This window comes from Stenella coeruleoalba (genome assembly GCF_951394435.1).
Source record: "Stenella coeruleoalba genome assembly, chromosome: 4".
Lineage (NCBI taxonomy): Eukaryota > Metazoa > Chordata > Mammalia > Artiodactyla > Delphinidae > Stenella > Stenella coeruleoalba.
Window position 1 is genome coordinate 24,333,590 of NC_137149.1, and position 20,085 is coordinate 24,353,674.

General features: G+C 34.8%; 1 long non-coding RNA gene across 1 annotated transcript in view; it reads right to left on the reverse strand.

The window, feature by feature from the left end:
* Window positions 1-242: 242 nt before the first annotated feature.
* LOC307185887 overlaps window positions 243-20,085 on the reverse strand; it is a 354,398-nt gene continuing 334,555 nt past the window's right edge. Inside the window, exon 4 of the long non-coding RNA XR_013828199.1 lies at window positions 243-310. This is a non-coding gene — a long non-coding RNA (uncharacterized lncRNA). The remainder of the gene's footprint in view (window positions 311-20,085) is intronic.

Genomic DNA, 20,085 nt, shown 5'->3' on the forward strand with positions numbered 1-20,085 from the left:
TGGTTCCTGACCTAGTTATATTTAGCAGGTCAACATTTGACAACTCTGTTGTAGATATATGACACTAAAATTTTAGGGATTGGTATTAGGTATTGCTTGAAATACATGAGCCAACTTTTCAAAAGCGATGAATAATAGTATAAAGCTTCTAACTATGCTATAATCTTAGAAGCAAGATTATATGTTTATGGTTTTGTGTTGATAACACTACATAAATGTATAACAATCAAGGAACTTCTTTTACCTGAAATGCATTCTTCATCTCCACAAATGGCTTTTGTAAACATCACATTGGAATTATAGTCAGGAACTGAAAAAAGAAATTGAAAGCTTAACTCTTGAAAATGAATAGATGAGCATATCAAAGTTACCAAGAAATTTTGCTGCACTAAAATTTCAAGACATAGCAAGCCATTCCTGAGGTAATTAAATTAATAACTGATATATTAAAAAAGAAGAGATGTATAAAAAAGGGAGACTACCACAATTATTCAGAAAAGCTAAATGAAACGAAGGCAAGAGTGAGATACACCAGACAAATTAAATAACAAGAAAGCAAGGACTGGGTTTTTCTACCAACCAAAGAAAGACACTCTATGTTAAAATACACAGTGTATGATAAAATACAATAGTTATAAATATCTATGTATTAAATAAGCAATCACTTGTAGAAAGCAGAAATTAAGAAGATAAAGGAATCCTATAAAACACATTGGTAATAGGAAAAAGTAACATGCTACTCCCAGTTCAAGAGAGGTCAAGTGGAAAAACAGGTATAGCAACTCTTGCTGGAATGAAGCATTGTTTTCAGAGGCAAATGGGCAATGAAGCCTGTGGAAACTGATATGGGGTTCCAAATTCTAATCCTGCAATTTCTTAGTAAGATATTTTTTGGTGAAACATAAATCTTTGAGGTTTCTTTTGCCAACTAAAAATTGTAGCTAGCCATCTGGTTCTATAAGAATGAAGTCCCTAGCCACTGCAGTTGCTGACCTTCAACACACCCTGAAAGGAGTTTAGGGCAGAGATCAGGAATGAGGCACTCTGTGCTCTGGGAAAAAAATGGCAGAACAGGCCTTCAGATAGTGAGATATATTCAGGAGAAGACTTTATAGGCCCAATTTTTTGCATCTTCTCATATCTAAAAAAGCACTAAATCATTAACGGAGGTATCTGCTCCTCATGACTAGTAGCAAACTTCTTGTGACTAGCAGCAACCTTCTGACGAAATGTGTGCTTAACTGCATGTATCCTCATTCCCTAAAATCATATATATACTGACCATTCCCCTACCTCTTTGGAACAGTTCCTCAGAGCTATCCGAGAAGTGACTCCTGGGCTATAGTCCTAATTTGGCCCCAAATAAAACTTAACTCACAACTCTTGCATTGTGCATTATTATTTTTTCAGTTGACACTTTCTTCTTGTGTACAAGGGAACAACAACAAAAAAATCTTATGACTTTACTATAAGGAATATACGTGATAATGCAGGTAAAGGATTTAGCCTGGAGCCAGGAACATATAAATTTTTCAGGAAGTATTAGCTGCTATTATTCAAATACGAATATTGTCTCTTTGTTTAGCTCTTATTATAGAAATTTTCAAACATTCAAGAGGACAAAAAAATTTTTCTTTCTATGATTCAAAAATCTAGACACAATTAGGAGTTTTAAAATTTGACTTAAAAAAGGTATGGCTAAAAAGAAGCAATCAAAGAAAAAACTATAAGTTATATATAAAGACAAATGTCAAACTTTGTAAAATACCTACAATGCATATGTTATAAACTTAGAGTTCACTTGAGAGAAACATCCCTTTAGGTGGCTAATTTTAATACGTTCCTACTAAAGATTACAGAAGCCTAAACTTTTCTAAACCTTATCCTCTAAGTCTTAGTATTTCCAATGTCTCTCAAATATGCCAGTAGTCAATTTTTTTTTAACAAATGGAAACTAATGTTAACTGAGGTTTAACTAGTAAATAGTTAAAATGATTTCTTTTATATTCTGCAATATTCTGCTGAATCGGAACCTGGTCCCATCAGGAAAAAAAAAAAAAATCTAGTAACTCTAGTCTTGCTGAGAAATAAAGAGATGAAGTCAGAAGAGCAAAAACTGGGGACAGATAATGGAGAAATGTGTAAGAGTCATACATTCTAGTACCAGTTCAGTTATCTGTTTTCACCGAGTCCATTCTGATTATTTAGAGTTGCCTAATTTCCTTGTTTTTACTATTAATAAATATTAAGTTAATTTCAAAAATGTCGATGTCATTGACAGATTTCTGTAAGTGCTTTGGAGACTTCACAGCAAGTATGTTACTCTGCTGTCTAGTTGACAGTCAATTATTAATATATTTATATCATCAATTTATTATAACAAACAGTGGTGGATGATAATAAATAAATAGTAGGGTTAATTAGTGAAAACTAATTTTGTTCTTATTTAGCAAAATGGCAATTGAAATTCTGAAAACTCACTGACTAAATATTAAAGTCAAAATAAAACTATTGCATACTGTGCTTTTCCTTTTGATAACCGTTTATGAAATCCATTTATTCTTAGCACATGCAATTTCAAGCTGGGTCTATTTTAGATTTTAAAAATCAAACACAACAAGGTGGAAATTCAAAGCAGTGTTTACTAATAAACACTGAAAAATGGACCTTGAATACTGTAACAGAATTTAAATAACAAAATAAAAATATTGTTTTAATAGATATTTACCCGTAAAAAGGTAGTTAGAAAAAATGTCACGTTTCTTCACAGATAGTACATGTATACTTACTATCTTTCCATGGGTCTAAATGGAAAATACTCAAGTAAACAGTTTTTCTTTTAAATTAAACTTACATTTAAGCGACAGTATTAAAATAAGTACACTGATATCATTATCAACTAAAAGGCGAAGCTGAAAAACTTTCAATTATACTCAGAATCTTTAAGGCTGCTGTTTGAAATTATTACATGAATTAATTACTATAAAATTTTATTTTGCAGTTTTAATTTTATTTGTACCTAAATATCTGTGCATATGTTTGTGTGTGTTTTCCAAAGTCACAGAGTTTCACTGTAGAGTTCATGGCTTTTTAAATGTGACTAACCTATGACTCTAATAGGAGCTCAATAAATACTTGGTGACTAAAATATGGTTATATCTAGTAAAATGTAAGGAAATATGAATAACCAGGGTGACATTTATTACTTAGCTCAAAATTATTAAGTTCTACATTTTTAGCCCTTGGGAGAGTCTGACTGTGAGTCTGGTGTGATCTTCCTCAAAGTAAGAACATGCTGGAGAAAGTAAAAAGTCTCATGTTAGATCTTGAACTCAATTCAGAAGCCACTAAGTATATCGTCTTTTATGTCAAAAGTGTTTATTTAGCTAAATGATCTATACCACAGCAAAGGATGTGGGAATTTGATATTCCAAGTGCTCGCATGTTCACCAAGTGTAAGTATCATATGTAGGAATTATTAATGTGGGATGTGAGACAGAAGACAGAAGGAGCAAAGTTAAAAGTGATGGAGATGCAGCTAAACAAATGAAAGGTATCATAAACTGCAATCAATTTTGAGTTTCAAGTGTCCTGTAAGTTAAGACCACTTTTAATGAGAAAAACTAACTTTTCAATGTGATTGTGATTATTCTTACACCTTATTCAATTATAAGACTTCAAATCTACAAATTTAAAGCTGAATTTTAAGTAATGTTCATGTGTCAAGTGTTTTACATATTTATGTGCTATATTAACAGACAAAATATAATGTACAATATTACATTTTAAAGTATTTAATTGAAACAGAAATAACAGGAGATATTTCTATTTAACTTCATATTCAGGTGAAGAATAATACCAAATGGCCATAGAATATTACCAACATACATCTGACCTATTATTCATATTACTTAGTAGTTATATGCATAAAATAAGCAATATTTGTTAACATTTATGATACTCTTAAGGTATTTTATTTCATACGTCCTATACTATATTTTAAGTGTATGGAGAGTTGAACAAAAATTATAATGTTCATATTTTACTAATGAAACTATTATTTATGAATAACATTATCAACCATATCAGACAATTCGTGATGTACTAAAACTACAGAAAAGGCAAGCACTTAACATGACTTAAACAGTTAAAAATTCAGTGTATTCTGTGTCCTTAGTATTGAGTTATCTAGATTAATCTATGTGTTTTTCTAATATGTCATCATTAGCATTAATTAAGTCTGATTAGTGATCTTAATAATGCAAAAATTTTTCTTTAGACTAAGAGAAGTAAATCTCTTTTTAAAAAATAATAATATTACAACTAATGATGATAATAAAGACAGAAATGACATATGAAGTCTTATCATAGATAGTTCATTGAGCTACCCACTTGACAGAATTCTGGAATACCTTGCAAATTCCTTAGACATCTTTTTTATTAGAAGAAGTATCTTTTTAAAATATTTCTAGAAATGATAACATCGTATGGGCATGTATCCAGTTCAGGAAAATATCTTTGATTTATATTGGACCAAATAAAGAAGTAAGTGAAGCTGTCAGTAAACACCTAATTTAGCCCATCTAACTCATTTATGTATTTATTCTACAAAGAATCACAAAAGCTTATCCAGATAAAATATGTTGACTTCAGTTTTGGTGCCATTCCTACACTGAAAATATTGTAAGTTCTGTAAAGTTTCTATTTAATAAATGTATTGTTACAGAGCAACATATATTAGCACAAACAGAACACCTATTTTGCATAATGGAACTGTAAATGACAGCAATATGGGCCTCTATATGTTATATTAGTCTCTTTTCTCATTTGCACTCCCCATTCAGCCAAATGACCACATAATGACTTTCACCACAGAAACTCATTAACAAAAGCAAGTGCTCAGATATTTATCTCTGGCCATTTAAAAACTTTATCTAATGTGTCCTGATCAGAATCAAGAAGAGAGACAATAACCTACAGTTTTCAAACACAAACGCAAATGTAGGTTTAATCATTTAGCACCTTGAATTATCATGTTGTTTTAATACAGAGAATCATATGATGATTTAGGATACGTTGTCTTCATGAAGACCCGTTTTTGGTTAGAATCCCAGAGATACATTTCTTTTCAATCAAACCATATACATTTTAAAGCCAGCTTTCTGATGTTTGAAAAAGGAGAATTGTATTGAGGCTGGGCACTTATCACAAAACAAACAAATGAACAAACACACGGAGTATTATATATGTATATTTATCTACTGGCATTATTTATTTATTTATTTTTTGCCACACCACACAGCTTGTGGGATCTTAGTTCCCCAACCAGGGATTGAACCCCGGCCTTAGGCAGTGAAAGTGCAGAGTCCTAACCACTGGTCCACTAGGGAATCCTCTCTATTGGCGTAATTTAAAGGTGTTGTGTCCAGAGGTTGAGAATCCCTCTTAGCCATATGCGAGAACAAAATTGTCTGTTATATTCCTGATGTCCGTTTAGTTCAAAATCATTATTACTTCTGAAGATTGAGTATGACCTTCTGAAAACATATAAAGATCGGGAGGAAGATGTTTTTGAGGTTTTTTTTTTTTTTAAAGAAAATATACGTAAAATTGAATATGTATGGAATTAACTTCAATAACCATCCATAGAAGTCATAAACAATAAAACAAGTTTGGTAGTGATAATAGGAGAATTTCCAAACTCTGCTTTATCTATTTTTATGCATATTTAATATTAGAAAGTTTTCTTTTAATAACCATCAGCAGACCTAAAACACACTTTTTAAAACAACATCACCTGCTAATAATTTTGCTTAGTTGTTGAAAGTGTTTAAAAGTGATTTAAAGTCTTTATTGCGTTTTCATGCTTCTGGAGCAAATTTTTAGTATTTGTGAGGCAAAATTCTGTCCTTACATAACACCAGTGAAGTTAAAACACAGTCAATTATTTTTAATAACAATAAAAATGAGAAATAAAGTTTTAAAAATTATTTACCCACATATTCATTTCTTGATTTCTTTTTTCATATATATATATGAATGAATATAATCTATATTTATCCAGTATTATTTTACTTCTGCTTGAAATGTTTAATGAACATTTCTTAGAGTGTATAATTCTATACTGTGTACAGAATGCTTGGCTGAGGATATTTTTTGTTTTCAGCATGTGATGATACAATTCTATCAGTTTCTGGATTGGGTAGTTTCTGATGAAAAGTATGCTGTAATGTGCTTCTTTGTTCTTATAATGTGCTTTTATCCCTTTGTGCTTTAAGATTCTTTTTTTGCCATAGGTTTCTATAAATTGGTTATTTCGTGGTTTAATGTTGTTTTCTATGTGTTAATCTTAATGGGATTTTCTTGAGTTCCTTAGATTTGTAGGTTTTTAATTTCATCAAAGTTAGAAAAATCTTACCTATAAATCCTTTAAATATGTAAGCACACTGACTCCTTTCTTTCTGCATCTTCAAATAAGCTTTGGTTAAACTGCTTATTATTTTACAGGTCACTGAAACTATTATTTTTTTCATAATTATTTTTTCTCAACGTGCTTCATGTTGTCTAGTTTCTATGGTGTCTGCAAATTCATTAAGATTTTCTTTTGTAATACCTAATCAATAGTTAAACCCACTCCAGGGATTTTCAAATTTCAGATACTACAATTTCCATCTTTGGAGGTTCCACTTTTTATATCTTCCCCTTCTGGGTTGCATTTTATTGCTTTCTGGAATGGTTAGTAATATTTGTGTAGATGCTGACACATTTAATTTTCTCTTATTGAATGTCTGGAGTTTTTTGTCTTCTTCTAAAGAATATTGTGCTTTTTTCTTCTAGGCAATTCATTACATTAAGTGTCAGCTTGAATGTCAATTGTTGTTTTAAAGCTTTGTCAGGGAATGTTTGGAGTACCCTACACATTGATGAGCAGTTAGCCTTAATACTAAGCCATGGCTCTCATGGAGTATTATTGAATTCTACTCCAGCATGTTGAAACTCAATTTCATTACAGCTATGTGAAACTCTGGAAACCATTCCACTCATATGTTTCAGCTCATTTCTTTACCCATATTTGTGGTATTTTACCCTTTCTTTTTGGTTGAGTTTTCAAGAAAAATTCAACAGGATCTAATGTCCATTTATAGAGCTTATTTCTCTAGAGCTCCCTTTTCTCTGAAACTGTGCCCTGAAATGTTCAGACATGCCATCATCTTTCCTAAAATCTGATCACTATTCTGAAACTCAGCAAGACTACTGCTTGGGATATTCCTCCTTGCTCTGTGCTCTAGGTGTTCCTCCAGCCATTGAGCCTGAAAATCAATGGGTTCATCTTGTTTGGTTTAGTTCTCTCAAAAACCACAGTCCACTTTTGGCTTTTCAATGTCTGAAAACAGTTATTTTTTTTTAAATTTTGTCCAATTTTAGTGTAACTCTGGTTCCTCCAACTCTAACATGGTCAGATACATGGTCACATGCATATTCACAGGCTGACGTTTTCCAAAAAAGAGCTCAGAGTGTGTCATTATTTCAACCAAAGTCCATTTCCATTTTGTAAATGGCAAATTAATTATGTTAGATATATGTTTGTTGTTACAGTTCTAATGATTATGAATTTTTGCTCAATTTATTAGCAAGTTTTAACTGGGTAAAGTTTTTCTAGATTTACAGGGGATAAACATTCTACAGTTCTTGGCCTGTTGTAGATAAGCAGACTCATTTGTGGTTTTTCTTTCATACAGGGCTCTTACTTGAAAGTCACAACTTCCCATGACTCATTGCTTGTAATACACTCATGTTTTGCTTCCAAGTACTTTTCTCCAAGGAAATACACATTCAAAGCTGTTTTGCTGGGACTTCCGGGAAGATGGCGGAAGAGTAAGACTCGGAGATCACCTTCCTCCCCACAGATACACCAGAAATACATCTACGCGTGGAACAACTCCTACGGAGCACCTACTGAACGCTGGCAGAAGACCTCAGACCTCCCAAAAGGCAAGGAACCCCCCACGTACCTGGTTAGGGCAAAAGAAAAAAATAAACAGAGACAAAAGGATAGGGACGGGTCCTGCACCAGCGGGAGGGAGCTGTGAAGGAGGAAAAGGGTCCACACACTAGGAAGCCCCTTCGCGGGCGGAGACTGCGGGTGGCGGAGTGGGGGAGTTTCGGAGCCGCGGAGGAGTGCACAGCAACAGGGGTGCGGAGGGCAAAGCGGGGAGATTCCAGCGCAGAGGATCAGGGCCGACCGGCACTCACCAGCCGAGAGTCTGGACCTGCCGAAGAGGCAAGAGACTTTTTCTTCCCTCTTTGTTTCCTGGTGCACGAGGAGAGGGGATTAAGAACGCTGCTTAAGAGAGCTCCAGAGACGGGCGCGAGCCGCGGCTAAAAGTGCGGAGCCCAGAGACAGACATGAAACGCTAAGGCCGCTGCTGCCGCCACCAAGAAGCCTGTGTGCGAACACAGGTCACTCTCCACACCCCCCTTCAGGGGAGCCTGTGCAGCCCGCCACTGTCAGGGTCCGGGGATCCAGGGACAACTCCCCCGGGAGAACGCACGGCGTGCCTCAGGCCAGCAACGTCATGCCGGCCTCTGCCGCCGCAGGCCCGCCCCGCACTCCGTGACCCTCCCTGCCCCCTGCCTGAGTGAGCCAGAGCCTCCGAATCAGCGGCTCCTTTAACCCAGTCCTGTCTGAGACGAACAGACGCCCTCTGGCAACCTACACGCACAGGCGAGGCCAAATCCAAAGCTGAGCCCCTGGGAGCTGTGAGAACAAAGAAGAGAAAGGGAAATCTCTCCCAGCAGCCTCAGAAGCAGCAGATTAAAGCTCCACAATCAACTTGATGTACCCTGCATCTGTGGAATACATGAATAGACAACGAATCATCCCAAATTAAGGAGCAGTGTGGATGAAAGGCTCTTGGTGCTGCAGCCAGGAGTTAGTGTTGTGCCTCTGAGGTGGGAGAGCCAACTTCAGGACACTGGTCCACAAGAGACCTCCCAGCTGCACATAATATCAAACGGCGAAAATCTCCCAGAGATCTCCATCTCAACGCCAGCACCCAGCTTCACTCAACGACCAGCAAACTACAGTGCTGGACATCCTATGCCAAACAACTAGCAAGACAGGAACACAACCCCACCCATTGGCAGAGAGGCTGCCCCAAATCATAATAAGTCTACAGACACCCCAAAACACACCACCAGACATGGACCTGCCCACCAGAAAGACAATATCCAGCCTGATCCACCAGAACACAGACACTAGTCACCTGCACCAGGAAGCCTACACAACCCACGGAACCAACCTTAGCCACTGGGGACAGACACAAAAAACAACAGGAACTGCGAACCTTCAGCCTGCAAAAAGGAGACCCCAAACACAGTAAGATAGCAAAATGAAAAGACAGAAAAACGCACAGCAGATAAAAGAACAAGATAAAAACCCACCAGACCTAACAAATGAAGAGGAAATAGGCAGTCTACCTGAAAAAGAATTCAGAATAATGATAGTAAAGATGATCCAAAATCTTGCAAATAGAATAGACAAAATGCAAGAATCAGTTAACAAGGACATAGAAGAACTAAAGGTGAAACAAGCAACGATGAACAACACAATAAATGAAATGAAAAAGACTCTAGATGGGATCAATAGCAGAATAACTGAGGCAGAAGAACGGATAAGTGACCTGGAAGATAAAATAATGGAAATAACTAAAGCAGAGCAGAATAAAGAAAAAAGAATGAAAAGAACTGAGGACAGTCTCAGAGACCTCTGGGACAACATTAAATGCACCAACATTCGAATTATAGGGGTTCCAGAAGAAGAAGAGAAAAAGAAAGGGACTGAGAAAATATTTGAAGAGATTATAGTTGAAAACTTCCCTAATATGGGAAAGGAAATAGTTAATCAAGTCCAGGAAGCACAGAGAGTCCCATACAGGATAAATCCAAGGAGGAATACACCAAGACACATATTAATCAAACTGTCAAAAATTAAATACAAAGAAAACATATTAAAAGCAGCAAGGGAAAAACAACAAATAACACACAAGGGAATCCCCATAAGGTTAACAGCTGATCTTTCAGCAGAAACTCTGCAAGCCAAAAGGAAGTGGCAGGACATATTGAAAGTGTTGAAGGAGAAAAACCTGCAACCAAGATTACTCTACCCAGCAAGGATCTCATTCAGATTTGATGGAGAAATTAAAACCTTTACAGACAAGCAAAAGCTGAGAGAGTTGAGCACCACCAAACCAGCTCTACAACAACTGCTAAAGGAACTTCTCTAGGCAAGAACACAAAAGAAGGAAAAGACCTACAATAACGAACCCAAAACAGTTAAGAAAATGGGAATGGGAACACACATATCGATAATTACCTTAAATGTAAAAGGATTAAATGCTCCCACCAAAAGACACAGATTGGCTGAATGGATACAAAAACAAGACGCATATATTTGCTGTCTACAAGAGACCCACTTCAGACCTAGAGACACATACAGACTGAAAGTAAGGGGATGGAAAAAGGTATTTCATGCAAATGGAAACCAAAAGAAAGCTGGAGTAGCAATTCTCATATCAGACAAAATAGACTTTAAAACAAAGACTATTAGAAGAGACAAAGAAGGACACTACATAATGATCAAGGGATCGATCCAAGAAGAAGATATAACAATTGTAAATATTTATGCACCCAACATAGGAGCACCTCAATACATAAGGCAAATACTGACAACCATAAAAGGGGAAATCGACAGTAACACATTCATAGTAGGGGACTTTAACACCCCACTTTCACCAATGGACAGATCATTCAAAATGAAAATAAATAAGGAAACACAAGCTTTAAATGATACATTAAATGAGATGGACTTAATTGATATTTATAGGACATTCCATTCAAAAACAACAGAATACACATTTTTCTCAAGTGCTCATGGAACATTCTCCAGGATAGATCATATCTTGGGTCACAAATCAAGCCTTGGTAAATTTAAGAAAATTGAAATTGTATCAAGTATCTTTTCTGACCACAATGCTATGAGACTAGATATCAATTACAGGAAAAGATCTGTAAAAAATACAAACACATGGAGGCTAAACAATACACTACTTAATAACGAAGTGATCACTGAAGAAATCAAAGAGGAAATCAAAAAATACCTAGAAACAAATGACAATGGAGACACGATGACTCAAAATCTATGGGATGCAGCAAAAGCAGTTCTCAGAGGGAAGTTTATAGCAATACAATCCTACCTTAAGAAACAGGAAACATCTCGAATAAACAACCTAACCTTGCACCTAAAGCAATTAGAGAAAGAAGAACCAAAAAAAACCCCAAAGTTAGCAGAAGGAAAGAAATCATAAAAATCAGATCAGAAATAAATGAAAAAGAAATGAAGGAAACGATAGTAAACATCAATAAAACTAAAAGCTGGTTCTTTGAAAGGATAAACAAAATTGATAAACCATTAGCCAGACTCATCAAGAAAAAAAGGGAGAAGACTCAAATCAATAGAATTAGAAATGAAAAAGGAGAAGTAACAACTGACACTGCAGAAATACAAAAGATCATGAGAGATTACTACAAGCAACTCTATGCCAATAAAATGGACAACCTGGAAGAAATAGACAAATTCTTAGAAAGGCACAACCTGCCAAGACTGAATCAGGAAGAAATAGAAAATATGAACAGACCAATCACAGGACTGAAATTGAACCTGTGATTAAAAATCTTCCAACAAGCAAAAGTCCAGGAACAGATGGCTTCACAGGCGAATTCTATCAAACATTTAGAGAAGAGCTATCACCTATCCTTCTCAAACTCTTCCAAAATATAGCAGAGGGAGGAACACTCCCAAACTCATTCTACGAGGCCACCATCACCCTGATACCAAAACCAGACAAGGATGTCACAAAGTAAGAAAACTACAGGTCAATATCACTGATGAACATAGATGCAAAAATCCTCAACAAAATACTAGCAAACAGAATCCAACAGCAAATTAAACGGATCATACACCATGATCAAGTGGGGTTTATTCCAGGAATGCAAGGATTCTTCAATATACGCAAATCAATCAACGTGATACACCATATTAACAAATTGAAGGAGAAAAACCATATGATCATCTCAATAGATGCAGAGAAAGCTTTTGACAAAATTCAACACCCATTTATGATAAAAACCCTGCAGAAAGTAGGCATAGAGGGAACTTTCCTCAACATAATAAAGGCCATATATGACAAACCCACAGCCAACATCATCCTCAATGGTGAAAAACTGAAAGCATTTCCCCTAAGATCAGGAACAAGACAAGGTTGCCCACTCTCACCACTCTTATTCAACATAGTTTTGGAAGTTTTAGCCACAGCAATCAGAGAAGAAAAGGAAATAAAAGGAATCCAAATCGGAAAAGAAGTAAAGCTGTCACTCTTTGCAGATGACATGATACTATACATAGAGAATCCTAAAGATGCTACCAGAAAACTACTAGAGCTAATCAATGAATTTGGTAAAGTAGCAGGATACAAAATTAACGCACAGAAATCTCTGGCATTTCTATACACTAAGGATGAAAAATCTGAAAGTGAAATCAAGAAAACACTCCCATTTACCATTGCAATAAAAAGAATAAAATATCTAGGAATAAACCTACCTAAGGAGACAAAAGACCTGTATGCAGAAAATTATAAGGCACTGATGAAAGAAATTAAAGATGATACAAATAGATGGAGAGATATACCATGTTCTTGGATTGGAAAAATCAACATTGTGAAAATGACTCTACTACCCAAAGCAATCTACAGATTCAATGCAATCCCTATCAAACTACCAATGGCATTTTTCACAGAACTAGAACAAAAAATTTCACAATTTGTATGGAAACACAAAAGACCCCGAATAGCCAAAGCAATCTTGAGAACGAAAAACGGAGCTGGAGCAATCAGGTTTCCTGACTTCAGACTATACTACAAAGCTACAATAATCAAGACAGTATGGTACTGGCACAAAAACAGAAATATAGATCAATGGAACAGGATAGAAAGCCCAGAGATAAACCCACGCACATATGGTCACCTTATCTTTGACAAAGGAGGCAGGAATGTACAGTGGAGAAAGGACAGCCTCTTCAATAAGTGGTGCTGGGAAAACTGGACAGCTACATGTAAAAGTATGAGATTAGATCACTCCCTAACACCATACACAAAAATAAGCTCAAAATGGATTAAAGACCTAAATGTAAGGCCAGAAACTATCAAATTCTTAGAGGAAAACATAGGCAGGACACTCTATGACATACATCACAGCAAGGTCCTTTTTCAGCCACCTCCTAGAGAAATGGAAATAAAAACAAAAGTAAACAAATGGGACCTAATGAAACTTAAAAGCTTTTGCGCAGCAAAGGAAACCATAAAGAAGACCAAAAGACAACCCTCAGAATGGGAGAAAATATTTGCAAATGAAGCAACTGACAAAGGATTAATCTCCAAAATTTATAAGCAGCTCATGCAGCTTAATAACAAAAAAACAAACAACCCAATCCAAAAAATGGGCAGAAGACCTAAATAGACATTTCTCCAAAGAAGATATACAGACTGCCAACAAACACATGAAAGAATGCTCAACATCACTAATCATTAGAGAAATGCAAATCAAAACTACAGTGAGATATCATCTCACACCAGTCAGAATGGCCATCATCAAAAAATCTACAAACAATAAATGCTGGAGAGGGTGTGGAGAAAAGGGAACCCTCTTACACTGTTGGTGGGAATGTAAATTGATACAGCCACTGTGGAGAACAGTATGGAGGTTCCTTAAAAAACTACAAATAGAACTACCATATGAACCAGCAATCCCACTCCTGGGCATATACCCTGAGAAAACCATAATTCAAAAAGAGTCATGTACCAAAATGTTCATTGCAGGTCTATTTACAATAGCCCAGAGATGGAAACAACCTAAATGTCCATCATCAGATGAATGGATAAAGAAGACGTGGCACATATATACAATGGAATATTACTCAGCCATAAAAAGAAACGAAATTGAGCTATTTGTAATGAGGTGGATAGACCTAGAGTCTGTCATACAGAGTGAAGTAAGTCAGAAAGAGAGACACAAATACCGTATGCTAACACATATATATGGAATTTAAGGGAAAAAAATGTCATGAAAAACCTAGAGGTGAAACAGGAATAAAGACACAGACTTACTAGAGAATGGACTTGAGGCTATGGGGAGGGGGAAGGGTAAACAGTGACAAAGCAAGAGAGAGGCATGGACATATATACACTACCAAACGTAAGGTGGATAGCTAGTGGGAAGCAGCCGCATAGCACAGGGAGATCAGCTCGGTGCTTTGTGACCGCCTGGAGGGGTGGGATAGGGAGGGTGGGAGGGAGGGAGACGCAAGCGGGAAGAGATATGGGAACATATGTATATATATAACTGATTCATTTTGTTGTGAAGCTGAAACTAACATACCATTGTAAAGCAATTATACTCCAATAAAGATGTTAAAATAAAAAAAAAAAACAAAGGTGTTTTGCTTTTGCTTCTAAACTCTTAACACATTTTAAGTTGTATACAAGGGGTTATAGTCTATGAATAGAGGTAAATAGATTTTTATCAAGAGGAAGGTAGAATAAATACAGCTGATTCTGAAAATAAGCTTAATTCTGGGAGATGGGGTGAGAGTAGGGAAGAATATCTGATATTTTTACCTTTAGAAAGTAAAATTATAACAGGATACATTTGCATCAAAGTTTTCCCAGTCTTTTTGATGGCACCTATCCATAAGTGATGCAAGGAGTATTGTCGAATTATACAGGATTATGATTATAAATGAAACTCTATCATTGTTAAAGTTAGTGAACATTTTCCTCAGATATAACTAATGCTTGTCTGATTCCAGGGTTGCTGTCTACTTTTGTGTTATCTTCACAGATATTTTAATGGGATTTTGAATCAATGCAAAAGTTTACAAACACAAACTATATATCTGCTATGGTGAAATCTGAAAGTTTGTTCTTTAGACATGGTAGGAAATATGAATTCATTTCTTGATTTGGAAAAAAAAAAGCATTAAAAATATTATTGTTGATATCTTATATGTGATATAATTTAGCATTTATACAAACCCCCCAATATAACAAAATAGCTTTTTATTAGCAGAATCAAGTAGATCTAATCATTATTAAGTAGTAACTTTTATTTTTGGATTAAATTATGTAAATGTTAGAATTAAGTCATGTGTTCTCTTCCTGTAAAAGATTTAGAGTCTTATCAAATATTTTTTCTAAATAATTCTGAAACATATTACAAGAAAATATATTTAGGGATTAAAATTAATTTTAATATATTCCTATATTGCTCAGTGGTAACTTTAAAATTCACCATTCAAAAAATTTTTTTCAAAATTCCAAACAACTAGTTTATTTTAGTAATTTCTGTAGAATTCAATTCTATAGAATCTGAAAGGAAAAATTCATCTCAACTTTGTGTTCAGAGGTGGAAAACAGACCAAGATAAATGTTTAGACCCAAGTAAAAATAAGAGAGTGTGGGGAGTTTAGTTTGTTTTCTAACTGGAAAACTACATTTCCCAAGATTCCTTTCTCCATAATTATATGTTAAAATTAGCCACAAGATAATTTTGCATGAGATTTGTAAGGTAGAATTGAAGCAACCTCATGCTCTGTAGGTTAATTTAGAGTGGCAAGCACCACTGTAATCTAGCACATTGTTACTATCTGTTGATTCACTTTATTGATGAGGGCAGCAGACAGGCCTTCACTTACCCTGCCCTCCGCCCTGTACACAATGTACAAACTGCACAAAATGTTCTAGTTGTCCTAATGGGCTCCGATTTCCTCTCATGTTCCAGGATTTCATGCCCAGCTTTTCTTCCTGACTACCAGCTTACATTTAGCAATTCAGGTCTATCACCAGATTCAGAGGCTACAGCTCTTTATATATATTTTAACCAGTCCCCCAACTAATCAAAGTCTGATTCCTATAATATAACCCTTACTCCATAATGCTCTTGGTATTTCTGCTTCCCTGATTAAAACCTAACTGATACAGAGAGAGATAGGGATATTATTACTTTACTTGCAAACCTCAGTTTTCTCACCTGTTATATGTGTAAATTGTCATGTTCTCATAGACATGTTCATGTTCTCATAGATATAAATGTAATAAGATATGTATAGCACTTAGGACTGTATCTGTCAAAGTAAGCACTATATATATATATATATGTATATATATATATACTGTATAATAGGAATAAGTAAATATGATGCTTGACCCGCTGAATTTCATGTTACTTATATTTTTCCTTAAAATGAATACTACATTTGCATATTTAAGCACAAGTTTCTCATCTCTGTACTTATTTATTATGCCTCTATTGTGAAAGTGGCAAGTCTGTTACATTTAATTCTGTTAAATCCACTTTCATTTTTATATAGGATAATTTTAAAGTGGAATAAAGCCATATTTATAAAAATAATTAAATGAATAACAAACAATATTTACAATTTTGAGACAAAATAATTCAGTGGTTTGTTTTTCAAATGTTTATAAATACTTAGAATAGAACTTTTCATGTGAACAAGTAGCATTTGATACAAATGTCATGTTTTAGAGTTGAAATACTTTATTTCTATTTTTAACTATAAGGACAAATAGAAATATTCATGTAAAAGTACAATCTATGCTATCTGAAATAAAGGAGAATTTAAAATTTTGCAATTTAAATTTACATGTATGGAAATATAATACTTGTCCCGGCTTCTGATTTTATTATATTCAATTACTTAAACAGTCATTTTGACAAGTATCTTATTCATAGAAAATTTCCTTTCTGTTAGGTTTAAATAATCCAAATATTTTTAATAGATAAGGCATCTCTTTTCCTTTGTTTAAAAAAATTCTTTAAGAAAAGCTTCAGTTTCAGAACCCCAGAAAGAACTGACAAAATTCCAAGATTCCTAGAATGAACATTTATATTTTCCTTTTCAACTTTATATATATTAGATTGTGTATTAAATTCTCATTAATTTCAGATTCATTAAATTGTACTCTAAAGAAATAAATCCCAACTTATATACCACATTTTAAAAATATAATAAAATTAAACTCTTGATGGAGAAGATGACTGCCCAACAAGAGACCATTAGCAATTCCTTCTTATGCTCTACAATAAAACATGCTGTGTAGAAGTGACTGCCTTTGAAGTTATTCGTACATTTGAATGCAAACTACCCAACCGTGAAAATGAGGCTTCCATTTGTTATAAAAATAAATTAAGAGGCAATGTTTTGCTGGCAAAGTCATTTGAGCATCTCAATTCATAACTATTCATGGTAACATAAACAGATGTCTTTGCTCATACTGTGAGCTGCTGTATGATATTGTTTTATTCAACATTACTTTATATCTAAAGTGACTGTAGGTGACTTGTTTTAGGATATTAAAAAAACCACTCCTGATATAGAGATCCTGAGGGAAATTATACAATAATGTTACCACCATAACTAATTTTCTTCTTACGAAATCATGATCCCACTACAATTTTAGAGCTAAAGAAAATATTGTTTAACATCACCATTTCCATGTTCATATCTCAGTAAATCACAATAAGGTAATTTTTTAAAATAAAAACATACTTTATGTTTCTATAAAAAACATAAAGGACTGCCTTTGGGAAATATGTTTTCATTTCTAAATTAAAAGTACCGTGAAGACTGAATAAGTTACATACTGCTTATTGACACTCTAATTACTTCTCTTTTATTAGCAAAAAATACATTTCTCTGAGAAAATATCGTAATAGTGGTGCCCAGCACATTTTAAGAGAGTTTATTCAAGAGAAGAATAAATTCTGCTGAGTATGCATTTGTTTAAAACTCCTGGGAAAAATTTAAGAATACAAAGATATTACCTTAAATGTAGCAGTCCTTTCTGCCCAAGTACATGCACTCACATTCATATATTGATTTATACGTTGGAAACCGTATAATGTAATGGAAAGAACAAAGATTTGAGGTTTAAAAAAACCTATTTTTGATCTGAATTCAAACGGCTATATAAGTTTTTCATTTAATATTCAAAATTCATTTTCTCATCTATAAAATGGGAATAATAAAAACTACCCTCTACGTTTTTGAGGATTGCATTTTTAAAGGTTGAATTAGAGAATGATAATGAAAATTTTAATTTAGTGCTACACTAAACTTATTACCATAAATTTGCATTTAAAAATGTTTCTTGGTATTTAGTAACACTTGAATTAATCCAGTGTCTTTATATTGGGCCCCCCAAAATAAGACACTCAATTAAATGACCCTAAAGACACCTCCAAAAATACTGACTTATGAAAAAAAAAACTCCAAAGCAATCTTTCAGATGCTCCTTTTTTGTTACATTTGACCCAGTGATATATTAATATCAGGCATTAATGGCAATTTTAACGGCAATTGTTTGGTAGTAAGTGCTCCTAACATTTTTTTCTTTTCACAAGAAAGAAAGGTAATTATGAGAGAAAAAAATTAATTTTGGGCATGGGGAAAATCATAGCCTTCTTTCCATTATATTGTTCAAGATATTAAAGCACTTTTATGAATTTAGTTCACTTATACTAAATGCTACCAATAATCTATCACTAGTTATTTGCCAAATAATATACAGTTTAAATTTTATCTCCTTTCAACATCCCATTTAACATTGTTGCTCAGGTTGACTTTCCTTGAGATTTCATGAAAATGTTTTAAGTGATACATCCATATGTATTTATTCTCTGTGTATGTGTCAGTTTCTATGTACTGTAAAAAAAAATAATAACAAACACTTCAGTTAAATAGAGTTTGGAGACCAGAAGGCGGAACTCTCATGCACTGCAACCATAGCAGAGCCCAATAGAAAGACTCCTCCTCTTTCCTGGCAAGGACAAAGCCAATGAAAAGCCATAAACTCTTTGTTTACTATAGCCCTCTCAACTTCTTTTTACCCTCTATAAAAGCACAGTCCTTCCCTTGCTGTGCAGGGATGTGCACATAACTTGACATGGTTGCAGACCCTGAACTGCTGATCCCAAATTCTGTTGATCCCAAATAAAACCCACTTTTACAGAAGAAATATCTGGCAGTCTCCTTAGTTCAGGTCAACATTTTGGTGGCCCATATGGGGCCCTGAAGGCTTCAGAGCTCGTGAGCCACAGGTGTGGTACCCTGGAGTATACGGGTATGGCTTTCTCCCAGATCTGAGCTCACACCCTCTTTACATTTGAAACTCTCCAAATTTTATCTCAGATCTATTTTAAGGTTTTGTCTTTCAGGTGAAGGTCTAATTCTGTATTCACGTACTCCTTTGGCACTTCAGTCTGATTTTAAATAAGACTGTTTCAACTGAAGCTGAAAACGCACTTGATCCATTCCTTCAGAATTCCTGCTTCACTAAACCTGTGCTGGTTTTTCAGCCTTGGTGTATTACTGTGGAATAAGTTATTCTCTGGAAACTGGCTGAAAAAAAGCCTTTGGCCTGGCTCCTTCAAGACCAAGCTGTTTCTTTAGAACTGGCTGCTATTAGCTTGCAAGCTGTTTGTATTGAGCTGTTTGCCCTGTAAAATGTTTAAACTGTTTGAAAATTGTTCTTTTACTCTAGAGAAAAACCTCTGAGAAATGAGATCCAAATTATCTAAGTATTTTGAGGGCACCCACCCCATAGGGACTCTGGCAGATTTCATGCTTAAACACCTTGGTCCTTTCTCATGTGCATTTCTAACTAAATGGATTGACCTGACCAAAGGCAATTTAGAATATCAATGGCCATCATGGGGAACTTTTGAAATCCCCACATTTAGTTTCCTTAAAGCTGGATTGTGTTACAACAGCTCAGACATTTCCAGAATTGAGTGCAATGCCTATTTTCACTGGTAGTTTGAGGCTTCACAATGTTATCAGGAGTCTAAAATTGCCTTTCTGCAAAATAAGATTTTAAGATGAACTGAGGCAAACAAATGACAAAAGAAAGAGAAAATGGCAGCCAAGGCCTCAGGCTCTTCTTTCTTGGCTCT